The following is a 13,251-nucleotide window of genomic DNA, read 5'->3' as shown; positions in this document are numbered from 1 at the left end:
AATGTAGAAGGGCACCTTTTTATGCCCTTCACACTTTAAGATTCCATGCTGTGGCCTATTCTGGTGAATAGTAAGAAGAGCTAGTCAAAACATTTTGAATTTTTTCAATGAAAAGCATGGACAATTGTTTTGGAAACATACCCTCCCCTGCCATTTTTTTTTTAAACAGTGCTGATAGTGAGTGCAAGCCACTCATTTAGTCTGAGCTCGTTATCAAGCCTACTCCAAGCTATAACACTCTGCCTCTTAGTGATCATATCACACACAAGTGATTACCTTAAGTAATCAATGAATTAATTATAAAGGAAAGTTACTCTTCTAGCACAAATCCGTTCAAGAGCTCTAGTTGCAGAAATAAAGTGCTTACCAAAAGAAGTAAAGACACAGATCCCTCATTCTTCACAAAAGAGACTCTCATTCTTAACATAACTGTTCCAGGTGTTCTTAGCACTGCAATGGCCAAGGACTAGACTCTCAGATGGCTTAAATCAGCATAGTCCTGCTGAAGTCAATGAACAGCATTGATTTATATCAGCTGAGGATCTGGCCGCAGGTCTCTTATATAGCTGAGCTAATCCTGCAAAAAAGTATCTCTGAACTTTCAAATAAACGTTGCCAATTCTCTTCCTACATGGTTTTTTCATACAACTGCAAACACCACCACAAACTTTTGTGGAGAGGCAAAGTGTCATGAATTCTACTGCAACTATACCTAGGCACATGGATTGTTATTACGTGTTTGCATGAGAAACTGTACCAGAAATATTTGCTCATCTATCTTTAAAGCTCTTTGTGGATTTGGGAGCCGTCCAGTTAGAGAGCAGAACCAGTGCCATAAGCCAGCTGACGTGCACAAAGAATGAACTATGAATAGAAAACACTAGAAGCAATACTTCTATAGGCTGAAATATACCTGCAGAAAGCATTTGTTGAATAATTTTGAGTAATGAACAAATTTTTAACATTCTAAGTCTGTTGATAATTGTCTGACAAACACAAAAAGGGAGTCAAATACCTTATTTTCTTTGAATAGCTGTCCCAGTATGAGGCCTTGGTGACCTTAGCAATTCCTAGAATTCTAAATACATAGAATGATGCTCCCTAAGGCTATATACAGAAGCTAAATTATCTGTCTGCACTGTGAGTCCTCTAATAGCCTCACTGACTGACTAAAAGAGAACACAAGACTCAGAAATCACAAAAAAAACCAAACAAACAAACATGCCATTTCTAGTCCCAAAAGATGAACTCACAAATTTAGTTCCTGGCCCCTTTTCATAGACTATCAGGGTTGGAAGGGACCTCAGGAGGTCATCTAGTCCAACTCCCTGCTCAAAGCAGGACCAATTCCCAATTTTTGCCCCAAGCCCCTAAATGGCCCCCTCAAGGATTGAGCTCACAACCCTGGGTTTAACAGGCCAATGTGCAAACCACTGAGCTGTCCCTCCCCCCAGCCTTAGTGGACTTGTAGTGTTACCTTGGGTAAGTCACCTAACCTCTTTGTGTACCTGTTCATCAACTGGAAAGATGATGATAACCCCCCTTCCTTTGTCTGCCTTGTCTATTTATAGTGTAAGATCTTTGGGGCACAGACAGTCCCTTGCTATAGTTCTGTACAGTGTCTAGCACAATGGGACCCCCATCTCATTAGACACCTCTAGATGTTACAACAATAAAAAATAATAATAGAAATCATAGTCCTAAATTCTATCACGTTGGCTCACAAATGCTACATCTATCAATTAGCCAATGTGCATTATGTTGGATAGATAAATTGTTCATGAAGATGGCTTGGAAGCCCAAATTGTATCATGTAAGTAACCCAGGGCAGAGCGTCTTCTACTAGACATCTGTACCATTGGAATCAGTGCAAAGAAATAGACTCTGTTCTAAATCCAACATTCCTTATGGGGGTCCAAGGCTATTAGAGCTGTTAATAAATGACAAGCACAGAACAAAAGATCGACAGAAGTAGCCAACATTTAATAAAGAAATTGACTTTTAATAATTTTTCTTGCTTGTTTTCCCTGACAGACTCATGCATGAATCCACTGTGGGAAGCGGATGGTAGCCAAAGCTGGCGGCAGTGACACAAACATGATTGGGAAACTAACTTCATAGTAAACGTACTAATTAGGATGTGTCTCTGCATAACATTTATATTTCTTGATTTGTCATACTGCATAGCTTTTGTATGCAGTGCTTCTTAAAAGCTAGGGATTCTGGATTGTAAACCACCTAGAGTGGAGAAATGCAGAGCGATGAAATTTAACTAATAAATAAATGTGAAATTGCAAACATGAGTTTCCAATAAGGAATGGAAAATTACATTAATAGGGTCAGTGCCTACATGATGTCAGGGTTGGAGGAATCGCTGACAAATTGCTTTATATTTTCGTGTGCCTTTGGAAACAATTTGGCCAAATCCCTGATTTTACAGTTCGTTGCATCAAAGCCCCCCATGCATAAGCACAGTCCATGGACTTTCTGCATGAGTGCTACTGTGTTCTGTTTGCATTGAGTCAATTGCAGAATGAGTGTCCATGTGATTATGTTGCTGAGTTAACCTGACCTTTTCTTTGACCCTATCTACTAAAATAATCCAAAACTCTAGGCCTGAAATGGAGGGTATTTCAGTACTGCAAGAATTTAAACATTATAGCTTTCACATTGGTTAGCCCACTTCAGATGAGTTTGGAAAAGCCACATCTCAAACAGTTTTGTTTTAGGCTCCATGAAAGTGCCTGTTTCTGATTGTATAATCAGTGCAGTGTTCTAAGCTCAGATAGATGGCTCTTTGCGTTGTATGAATTTCATGTTCTTCATTAAAAGGAGAAAAATCACTTGTTCAATTAAATGTGGTATTTTTCTAGAAAAGTATAATCGATCTATGGGAATGAGCTGTGAATAAATGGCATTGTTCTTTGCCACTGTCAGATTCTGTGAGAAGTATAGTTGTTGGCTTGTTACTAGCAAGGGTACTAATTAATTACTCCCCCCCTCAAAAAAATAAAATAAGTGCCAGGAACATTAATAAAGCTAATGGTTACTGATCCTGTTGACTGAAGTTCGAATGGCAAGGCACAGAGCTGACGTTCTGTTCAATTTCCTAAGCCTCAGTCTGATTTAGTGAAAAGACCTTATACAGCACAAGAGGCTGCTTGCCTTTTGGGAGATTCCGAGCTTTCTCAGCTGTCAACGAACCCACTGGAAATTAAGAATTGTCAGCACTTCCAAAGAAATACTTGGCCCCTTGCAAGACCAGGTCCTAAAATGTCTTACTTTATGGGACACAAAACACAGACAGAATGAAGAACATGCATAATAGAATCCCTAACTTTACCAACCTTTGCAATATTTATTTATATATGTGATACTTCCTGCGGGTACCCAGGGTTGTGATGCCTGCCCTTAGCGGAAGGAAGCCTTGTACATGCTGGGAGTACACCAGCACACTCCACTGGGTACAGGCAACACAAGCACTGCTGTCTAGTCTAACCCAGGCCCTGCTGTTTCCTAACAAGTTAGCAACAGGTGCACTCCAACCCTCTGAACCCTCCGACTGTCTCCTGGGTGTGTCCAGTCCGTTTCACTGGACACTTGCAGTATTCACAGATTCACTCCTTCCAAAGAAGCTGTACACCGCAGCCTACCCGTTCCACCTCAGTTCATGCTCCACTTAACACACAGCACTTAGATGATTATAGTGAAAGCAACTGAAAGTTCATTTAACAAAATATAGAAGATTCAGGTAAAAGTAAGTAGAAGTATTGGCATCAAATAAAATAAAATAGGAATACATTCTAGAACCTAGACTCACTTAATTAGGTACTTTCCTGTCCTATAGAGCAATTCTCATCCTTAAAGTCCTTCCAGCATTTTACAGCCAGGCTTGACTGTGATCTACCATTGATGAGACAAGTCATGCTGTCAGCTTGCCCTCATGGTGAAAGATGCTGGGTGTCTTTTTGTACCTTTAGATATATCAGGACAGTCTTTTGTTCTTTTTCACACCAATTATATTTTTTCCTGGGGCTTCCCTCTCATTGATTTCACAACCTTTTGATTGGCGTCGTGCTCAGTTTGCAAATAGGCCACCATTGTAAAGTGGACAAGACACAATGACCAAACAGAGAGGGAAGCATTGTTTTTTTTATTTTAACCTAGTTTTATATTGTATACAATAACCTAGGTTTAGAAAAAAGCAAGTTTAAAAACAAAATGTCCATTGTGTTGCATCATATTGACACCCGCATGGTGCATTAGCAGGGTTGGAAACTTTAGATTTGCTACACAGACCTCTGCCACTTGGGCTAATGGACTAACTGATAGCAGCAGTATGCTGTCATCCTCTATGCGGACCAGCGGTAGAGGGGATTGAGACACACACTGCGCCAGTAGGTTTCACACATATTTTCCTGACAATGAATGGGAGAGGAGGAATCTTGGGTCATTGCAGTCTCTGGAGTGGAGTATGCTCTCGTGAGCACAGACATTCTGCCCTTTCTCACCAAGCTTGCCCCCATAAGCCCCAACCCCTCCAACATGCCCCGGTCCCAGTCCCTTCCCCACCCTGTCTCCTTGTGCCAATCCCATTCCCCTTGCCAGTCCCACTCTTCATTCCTCAGTTTCTCTTCCGACACCAGTACAGTCTCACTAGACTCCTTGTCTCAATCTTCTTTCCCTCTCCAGTCTGGCTTTTGTCCCCTCTATATTCAGATCAGTTGGTTTTCTCCTCCAAACTGTCTGGGCGCCAGCAGGGAGGTCACTGAGACAGTGCGGGAGAGTGGCTTCCTACTCTCCCAGTCCCAGCTGGGAGCAGCCTTTACAGGGAAAGTCTGGCTTTGCCCCTATAGCCATGGGCTGAAGCATGATCAATGCTGACCAGACTGTGCATGCAGCATCCCCACAGTGCGACTAAAGCTGTGAGAGGTCCAGCATGCTCAGGGAGGATGGAATCTTTGGAGATTTTAGCTGCTAAAATCAAAGAAGTCTCTACGGGCCATGTGCAAACTGAGATACTTCAAAGTCTTATAATTTGGCTCAATCTGAACAGATTTCACAGGATTGCAAAAGGCACATCCCTGACACAAAGGCCACACCCTTCACCAATATCAAATCCCTGCTCCAAAGCCTGGGAGAGCTAAAGAGAGTCAAAGAAAAGGGCTGCAGAATTTTCAAAACGGACAAAACAATGTATTTTTCCCTAGCCTCATTCTGGGAAATGGGTTAACTGTTTTTGATGAAATTCCCCACCCCAAAATCAAGTTATGGTGGACATCTGGCATGTAAAATCTCAGCACAAAGGGTTAGAGTTTGACAGTTATAAACAACTGAAAACAGGGTCTTACAAATGGGAAGTATCAGACAACCTTAACAACAGGCGGTCCGGTCCCTATAATATGGATTTGCTGTCCTTTCTGCGAATGGAATGATGAAAGCTGAGTTGAGAAATCTTTCTGGCTAATTTTCAAGAGTATTCTTTCCCTGGAATTACCTGAACTATCACTGGAAACTACATCACTCAAAATAAATCCATATGCATCTTGATTTTCATTTCAGCTTGCAATAGCTATGATGGGCTGAGGAACATGCATTTCCTGGCAATTAATGACCTTGCACAATCAACTCATTCCAGCTAATTAATAATGGAGTCTAAAAAATGCCCTTCCCCTTGATCACTACGGCATAACTTCGAGTTATATCTTGGAGTGTCTGATTAACTGATATGGAGTTAAGTATATATAAACCATCTCTTAAAAAGAACTGAGAATTTTTTCTTAGTAGAACTGAGTATGTTGAAATGGACAACGGCAGAGTTAAAGTTTGCTTTGCTTTGTCTTGACCATAAATCACCTTCATGATCAGTGAAACCCTTCCAAGTGAACAGAACTCAGACGGGAGAAATAATACTACAAGATGAAAGGGAAAACTGGTTTAGATTTAGGAATAAGAGATGTCTGTGGGATTTGGTACCTAGGGTGGTGCTTCTAATGTATTTTGAAAACATCCAGTGGACAGGTGAAGAAATCTTTTTTATTAGTAAGCTCAATTGTGTCCTTTAAAGAATCAGAGAAGAATAGAAGTTAGAAATGCAAAAGATCAGCTATATTAGTTCATCTAGGTTAAGTTTTTTGAAAAACGCCTAAGAGTGAAATTTTCAAAAATATTGAAGTGACTTAAGTGCCATCATCCCAAGTGACTTGAGAACTGTTGAAAAATTTTACCCTAAGTCCCATTTTCAAAAGTGATTTAGGTACACAGGAGCAAGGCCCACATTGACTTTCAATGAGACTTTGGTTCCTAAAGACCTAATCCCCTTTAGAAAATTGGATTGAGGCTTGTAAATCATTTAAGTACTTTTGAAAATTTTACCGCATGTCTTTTCTCTGCAGTCTCGGGGAAACATATTCTCCAGCACTTTATCTAGGCTAGCTTTAAATGTTTCATGTGGTTACGGTGTCATTGAAAGATTATTCAACAGGCTGTTAGATCATTTCATCATTTCGGCTAACAAATCATTCCAGTCATGAATTCATGAATCCTACTATTTTAGCATCATGAAGTGTATATGCTTAATTTAATTGAAGGTAGTTTGATGCCATGGTGAGATTAAACCAAAAGTTTAACCGGGGGGAGGGATGAGACATACAGAAACACAGCTAACTCTGATTGCACGAAAGGACAAGATTTTTATTGGAAGGTGTGGTAAGTCATGTCAGTGGTAAAGAAAAGCATGAATCCTATAAACATGTCAGAACTAGGTATATGGTGAATGACATATTAAGTTGCAAAGGAAACAAGAATAACAGCGTATTTGGGTATAAGACAGTGCAGGGAAATAATGCATTCTGCTGTGCTAAAATGACATCCCTTGCCCTGAGAACACAATCAGAGTTCAGCAGATGCAGCAGGTAGCAAGGAATGAAAGTGGATGATGGCTTCTGAGACCAAAAGGATGGGTCTACTGGGGATGAAGGAAAGACTAGGACAGAATAGGTCTGGAAGCAGAAAGAAAGAGATACGAGCCATCAGAAAGAAAGAGATCCATGGCCAATAATTCCCAGCACTGAAAACAAAAGAGGGACAGAAACACAACCAAGAGTAGTGATATACATAAACATAAGGGCACCATGGAAGGAATAAATCAGGGACAGAAAGTTCTCTCCCACCTTCAGCTGTTCTTGTTGTGTGCCATGCATCTGTGTTATCGGCAAGGCATTTACATATTCCGAAGCTAGCTTTGTCTCTGTTTCCATGTGAGCTTTTTGGATGTTCTCCCAGTCTTATGCAGCCTCTGTGCATGTGCTCTTGTAACCATATCTTTTACTACTACCATTTAGATTCAATATATACAGAGACAAAGAAATGCACTTGAATAAAGGAGCCCACTTAAAAAGAAAGCTCTTCTCTTATGTACCTGTCTAGTCTATCTTCCTGCATAATGAATTAGTTGATATTTGTACAGCATTCTGAAGGTGACAATATAGAAATGCAATGTATTGTATTATTATTGTTTGTAGTACCCGGCCCTGGGCTGGAGAAGCTAATGATCTAACCAGTGGACCAAATTTGGTGTCAAATCTTGGTCATGTGCCTCTTGAGGCATGTTGCACATACGCTAAGAAGAGCTAACAGATCCCAGTATTGTCGCTACTGTCCATCCAAATCTTGAAGTCCGTAGGCAGAGCATAAGGCCTGCATAAGAACTGAGTAAAAGTTGAGTGAGGACCTCAGGATTTGGGCTTTATTGTTATTACGTATTATGTTATTGCCCAGTGTAACCAGATGAAACGTCTACACACAAATCACTAAGATTTTGCCAAAGTTGTTATTTCACTAAGTTCCTGGGATGATATGATCAGGGAGGTAACACTCACACTCTAAGACCTGGTCTACACTGGAGGGGGGCGGGGAACAATCTAAGTTACGCAACTTCAGCTACGTGAATATTGTAGCTGATGTCTATGTACTCAGATCCACTTACCATGGTGTCTTCACTGCGGTAGGTTGACTGCTGATGCTTTCCCGTCAACTCCGCCTACGCTTCTCACTCCGGTGGAGTACTGGAGTCGACGGGAGAGCGCTCGGTGGTCGATTTATCGCGTCATCACTAGACGCGATAATCGACCCCTGCTGGATCGATCGCTCCGAAGGTAAGTGTAGACATACCCTAAGACAATAAACGTATAAAGGACACTAGTGAGCATCACAGGAGGAAATACATGAGGATTAGGTCTCTTCTCCTTTCTCAAAATATTGGCTGAGCAGTATTTACTACTCTGTCGGTGAACTGCCTTCACTTAAGTTCCTGTCACATTTTTTTTTTTTTTGAGGCACTGCCGTAATGGCAGAAACAGGAGAAGCTTTGAACATATTACTTCAGCGTGCTGTATTCAGTTCATCTGTTTTTACCAATGCATGATCTGGTTTTCAAATCTGACACCTTCAATGGGTGCTCAGATCAGCACGTGGGGACATGAAACTGAAATGCCTGCATCTGTGAGCCTCTAGTTAGCCAAACATGGGATTAGAAAACCCTATTTAGTCATCTAATGTTCAAACGTGGGGGGGAGCCTCTGTTGGCATATGGATGCAGAAACTAGCGCTTAGACATCTAGAATTGGATCCTTAGCTGTTCCCCAGTGAGCTGTGTCTATTACACCAGGCAGATTTCTGGCCCTTAAAACAGGTACTGAGGCACCTAAATGCAGATTGATCACCTGAATGTAGGCCTCGCTCAGTTTTGAACAGCCAGTGCTATTTGGAGTCTTGAAGCTCCAGTCAGGAAGATTCATCATACTAGTCCCCCTCTGACTTCAGGATCCAAAAGTGTTAATATTTCTACACCTGCTTAGAGACGACATGGAAAACATTCCACTCCTGTCAACTGCAGCAAGAGATGGTACTGTTCCTGGATGATACTGGTGACCCCTTTCCCACGGCAAACCTCTGAGTGCGACTCCCCTTATAAATTAAAAATACATTTTTTTATATCTAACACTATTATAAATGCTGAAGGCGAAGCGGGGTTTGGGGGGTAGAGGCTGACAGCTCGCAACTCCCCAGTTTGAGAACCTCTGCTTTACATGGGTGTGAAGAGCTATGACATTTTGAATCAGATGCTGGTCATTTCATGTTCTCATAACCCAGTTATAAGAGCCATTTCATATACTTTGGTCATCTATGCTATGCAATGTGACACAATAAGCTCAGAGGCCTGTAAAAAAAACAGTTTCCCTTATCTACAACTGCTGCATCTATAATGCTCAAATCATAATCCACTCTGCTCAGTGTGACCACATGGTTGTAAGACCACATTGGCACATATAAACCCTTAACTGTGCATACTTCATTTAAATATTAGGAGATTAAACGTAATGGAATCTAATGTGCAGTAAATAAATGCACGTTGTTGTTCTTATGATTTGCCTTGCTTCTAGGGATAGAACATTTAGTCCAATTTGTACATGACTCCACACCGCTCAGATTTTTAAACCACTGGTGAACCCTATCCTTAAAGAAACATCTGATTTCTTAGTAGTCAGTTAATTGCTATTACATTGCAGGGAATGGTAAGGTTTGCAACAATGCAATCATTAGAATTTAAGATATGCTGTGCTGAACACTTACATAAATAAATTAATGGCATCTTGCCATCTTTCCTCTAAAAATATGTTTTGAAATTCATGGATTTTTTTTATGCAATTCAAATGAGAAAGGGGATGCTACATCTGAAATGATACTGTGGTGACATAACAAAGAACATTAAAGGTCAGGCCAGATTAATTTGCAACAGGATCAGCTGGAGAATATTAAACCTCTTAGCTGTAATCCTTTGATAACCAGTCCTATAATGTAATCATCAGTGTACATCCAATAACATCCATGTTAATTACTTTAGAATTATACATTTGTTTTTTAATCGGCGGGAGGACCAAAAAAAAAAAAAAGTTAAAATATTGCGCTTCCAAAAGAGAAGGATAAAGATATTGCTATGATGTGCTGGTGAAAAGTCAGTATGAAAAGTATGCCTTTTAAGTGAGCATCTGTCACACATTCACAATGTTCTAAACCAAACTTTATAGCTGGCAATGTAGGGACATTCCACCTCAGCACAAGCAGAAGTGAATTGTTTCGTGCTGAGTTTTGACAATCAAAGTACGAAGTCCACAGGTGTAGAGAATGCTTTTATCAAACAGGATCTGGGCAGTTCTCACCAGAAACTGAGGATCAGATGAGAAGCAGCCCTTGTAAATTCAAGTTTTCAGGGGAAAGAGGTTGTTTGCTTTTTGCATTTCTTTGGGGCTGCATAATTCAGGATATATTGGAGTGCAGCTGTTGCTTGCGAAATGTAGGACCAATAGATAAAGCACTGTCTGGAATCAGGCATGTGTTTTGCAAGCTTCTACTGCCCCTCCCTTACTGAGCCTTGTCCGTGCAAACTCCACCCTGCTGCATCAGTCCTGAGCCTCTATTGAGATGGGAGATGGCCAGTCATGCCAAACTATGTGGTAGTCCCTCTGCTATGTGGACAAATGCTCCTAAGGAATTAGGCTGAGACCTGCACATTTTCACTATGCAGGAGACAGGTTTTCAACTGCTAGTTAATTAACACTTGCGCCTCTGGTTCCTGTAGTTTATATGTGTAAGCTGCTCCAGAAGGATGAATAAGATCTCTAAACTGTAATAGAAAAACTAGGAGAAAATGTCTATGAAATTGATAAAGACTTTCTCCAAGACATATCATTGAATCATGGTTACGATGACCTTCTTGAGTTTATTAGAAGTAGCTGGGTGTTAACCGCTTTTAAAACTCAACCCACTTATTTGGTGCCTAAATATGAATACAACTTTATTTGTTGTGTGCAGTGTTGTTGTAGCCATGTTGTCCCCAGGATATTAGAGAGACAAGATGGCTGAGATAATATCTTTAATTGAGCAAGCTTTCGAGCTTACTCAAAGCTCTGTTCTGACCAGAAGAAGAGCTTGAAAACATGTCTCTTTCACCAACAGAAGTTGGTCCAATGAAAGATATTACTTCATCCACCTTGTCTCTCTAATATAACTATAGGCATCCATATAAGTGTTTCTCCATCGCTATCCAAAACATCAGATATCTGTTTGGACTGAAACTGGATTGTATGGGCCAATTGACTGATCTGGAATAGCAAATCATATGGTCTTCCTTAAATAAGTGTGTAATGCCCTAAAATCCTTTGGAAAAAAAATCACACTGAATACAATGTGTCTTTATACATCACCTATAATCCCAAAGTGCTCTAAAATGTGACTTGTCCAACTGTAGCGTACATCTTGGTTTGCCTTTGGTCCTAACAATTCCAGGGGGTTGCGATGTGACTACAGATGGTTGTAACATTTTTAACCTTTCAACATTCATTACCCTGAAGATTAATTAGCCAATGGGCAAGTGAAATTTCACAGCATGATGAACATTAAATAAGTGGCTTCCAACTTGTAAATATGAAGAGATGCTTTGAATGACTTGAGTTCCAGTGACCTTGAGTCCAGTTTACAGGGTTGTGCTAATCAGCAATTTTCTAAGCTAACTAAAGTAATTTCATGGAGACCTTGTGTATTTAATAATGCCTATCAGCATGTCAGTTGTTAATGTCTATCAACTAGAGTTTATTTTTGTAGTATTTGCTTATCAACTAGCGTGCTGGCTACTTTTTGTTTTTATCAGTCACTGGAAGATCTGTGCCAGTTTTGGAAAAAGCACAGGATGCTTTTGTCGAGGTGCAAGGTTTCTTTGGAACAAAATATTGCCTTAGTTGCGTGAAGATGAGTATCTGAAGAAAGGCTAATGGGGCAATTTCTCAGGGATCTAACCGTTCTTCACATTCAGTTCTTTAGAGGGGAAGGTGGTCTAGTGGCTGGGGCACTACATGGTGCTTTGGGAGACCAGAGTTCAATTTTCTGCTCCGTGGAAGACTTCCTTTGTGACCTTGAGCATGTCACTTAGACTTAGAGCCATCTCTCCTTGCCTCATCTGTATAATAGGGATAACAGAACTTCCCTACCTGCCAGGGGTGTGGTGAAGATAAATGCATTAAAGACTGTGGGGTGCTCAGATAGCTGGGGAATGTGGGCTATAGACAGATACGTAGTGAGATATTTTCTTGGTTCTGTTGTCATTTGGTTCACAGAAAACACCAGAGATTTAGCTTTTATAGGCCCTTGCCAGGGTTTACCAGAGAAGTGGATCTATGCAATGTTGAAGGCCTGTGAATGCTAAAAATATGGGGAGATGCTGCAAAAGTCAGTGAAAACCCTAGGATAAAACAATTGCTAGGAAGCTGGGTTATTCAGTTCCTAGGGGGTATGAATCATGGGGAATGTCACTCTAAGAAGTTCAGCTGTTGTCCCATCCATCTGTTTTATTAAAAGAGCCCAAGACATTAAAACAAAAAAATCAACCTATGAAGGGACAAGGGAAAAACTCATCTCTTGTGTAACTGCATTCATTCATTGTGTGTTTGGCCCACCAAAGCTGCCGATACTGGGGAGACATAAGAAGTGAGATACAGAGGAGCAGCTGGAGTAGCAGCCTAGTGGAAGACTGCTGTATGTATGTAGTCTTGAGTAGCCGTGCTGGGGCCAGGATACTAGACAGACAAGGTAGGTGAGGTAATATCTTTTATGGGACTAACAAAAAGGGAAAACATTGTTAGTCCTGTAAAAGATATTATCTCACCCACCTTGGCTATTTTACGGTCTGCTGCGACTCTTATTTCTGGAGACTTGCCTTCAAACTCAAAACTGGGTCACAGGTGAAAATGAGTTTGATTTCCATGCTGCATTTCTCCTCATCATGCAATTTAATAGAATCTCGGGGGTGGACGGGACCTCAGGAGGGCATCTAGTCCAACCCCCTGCTCAAAGCAGGACCAATCCCCAATTTTTGCCCCAGATCCCTAAATGGCCCACTCAAGGATTGAACTCACAACCCCAGGTTTAGCAGACCAATGCTCCAACCACTGAGCTATCCCTCCCCCCAGAGTCTGGAACACTGGGTAGTCTCTGTCCCAGACAATTCTGTTGGTGTTCCAGTGTTGAGCTGAGGTACATTTTAATTTTCCATTTTTACTTTCTATGAAAAACACTCGGTTCCAAACCAAATGCTACATTAACAAGTTGAACCATTCTGAGTTGAAACCGCTCAGATGTCTCCACAAAGAACTGGCACATACCCTTTCCACTGATAACGGATCCCAACATGCTATTGCC

Source organism: Lepidochelys olivacea (genome assembly GCF_965140295.1).
Source record: "Lepidochelys olivacea isolate rLepOli2 genome assembly, chromosome: 14".
Taxonomy (NCBI): Eukaryota; Metazoa; Chordata; order Testudines; family Cheloniidae; genus Lepidochelys; species Lepidochelys olivacea.
Note: the sequence above shows the minus strand (reverse complement) of the source record.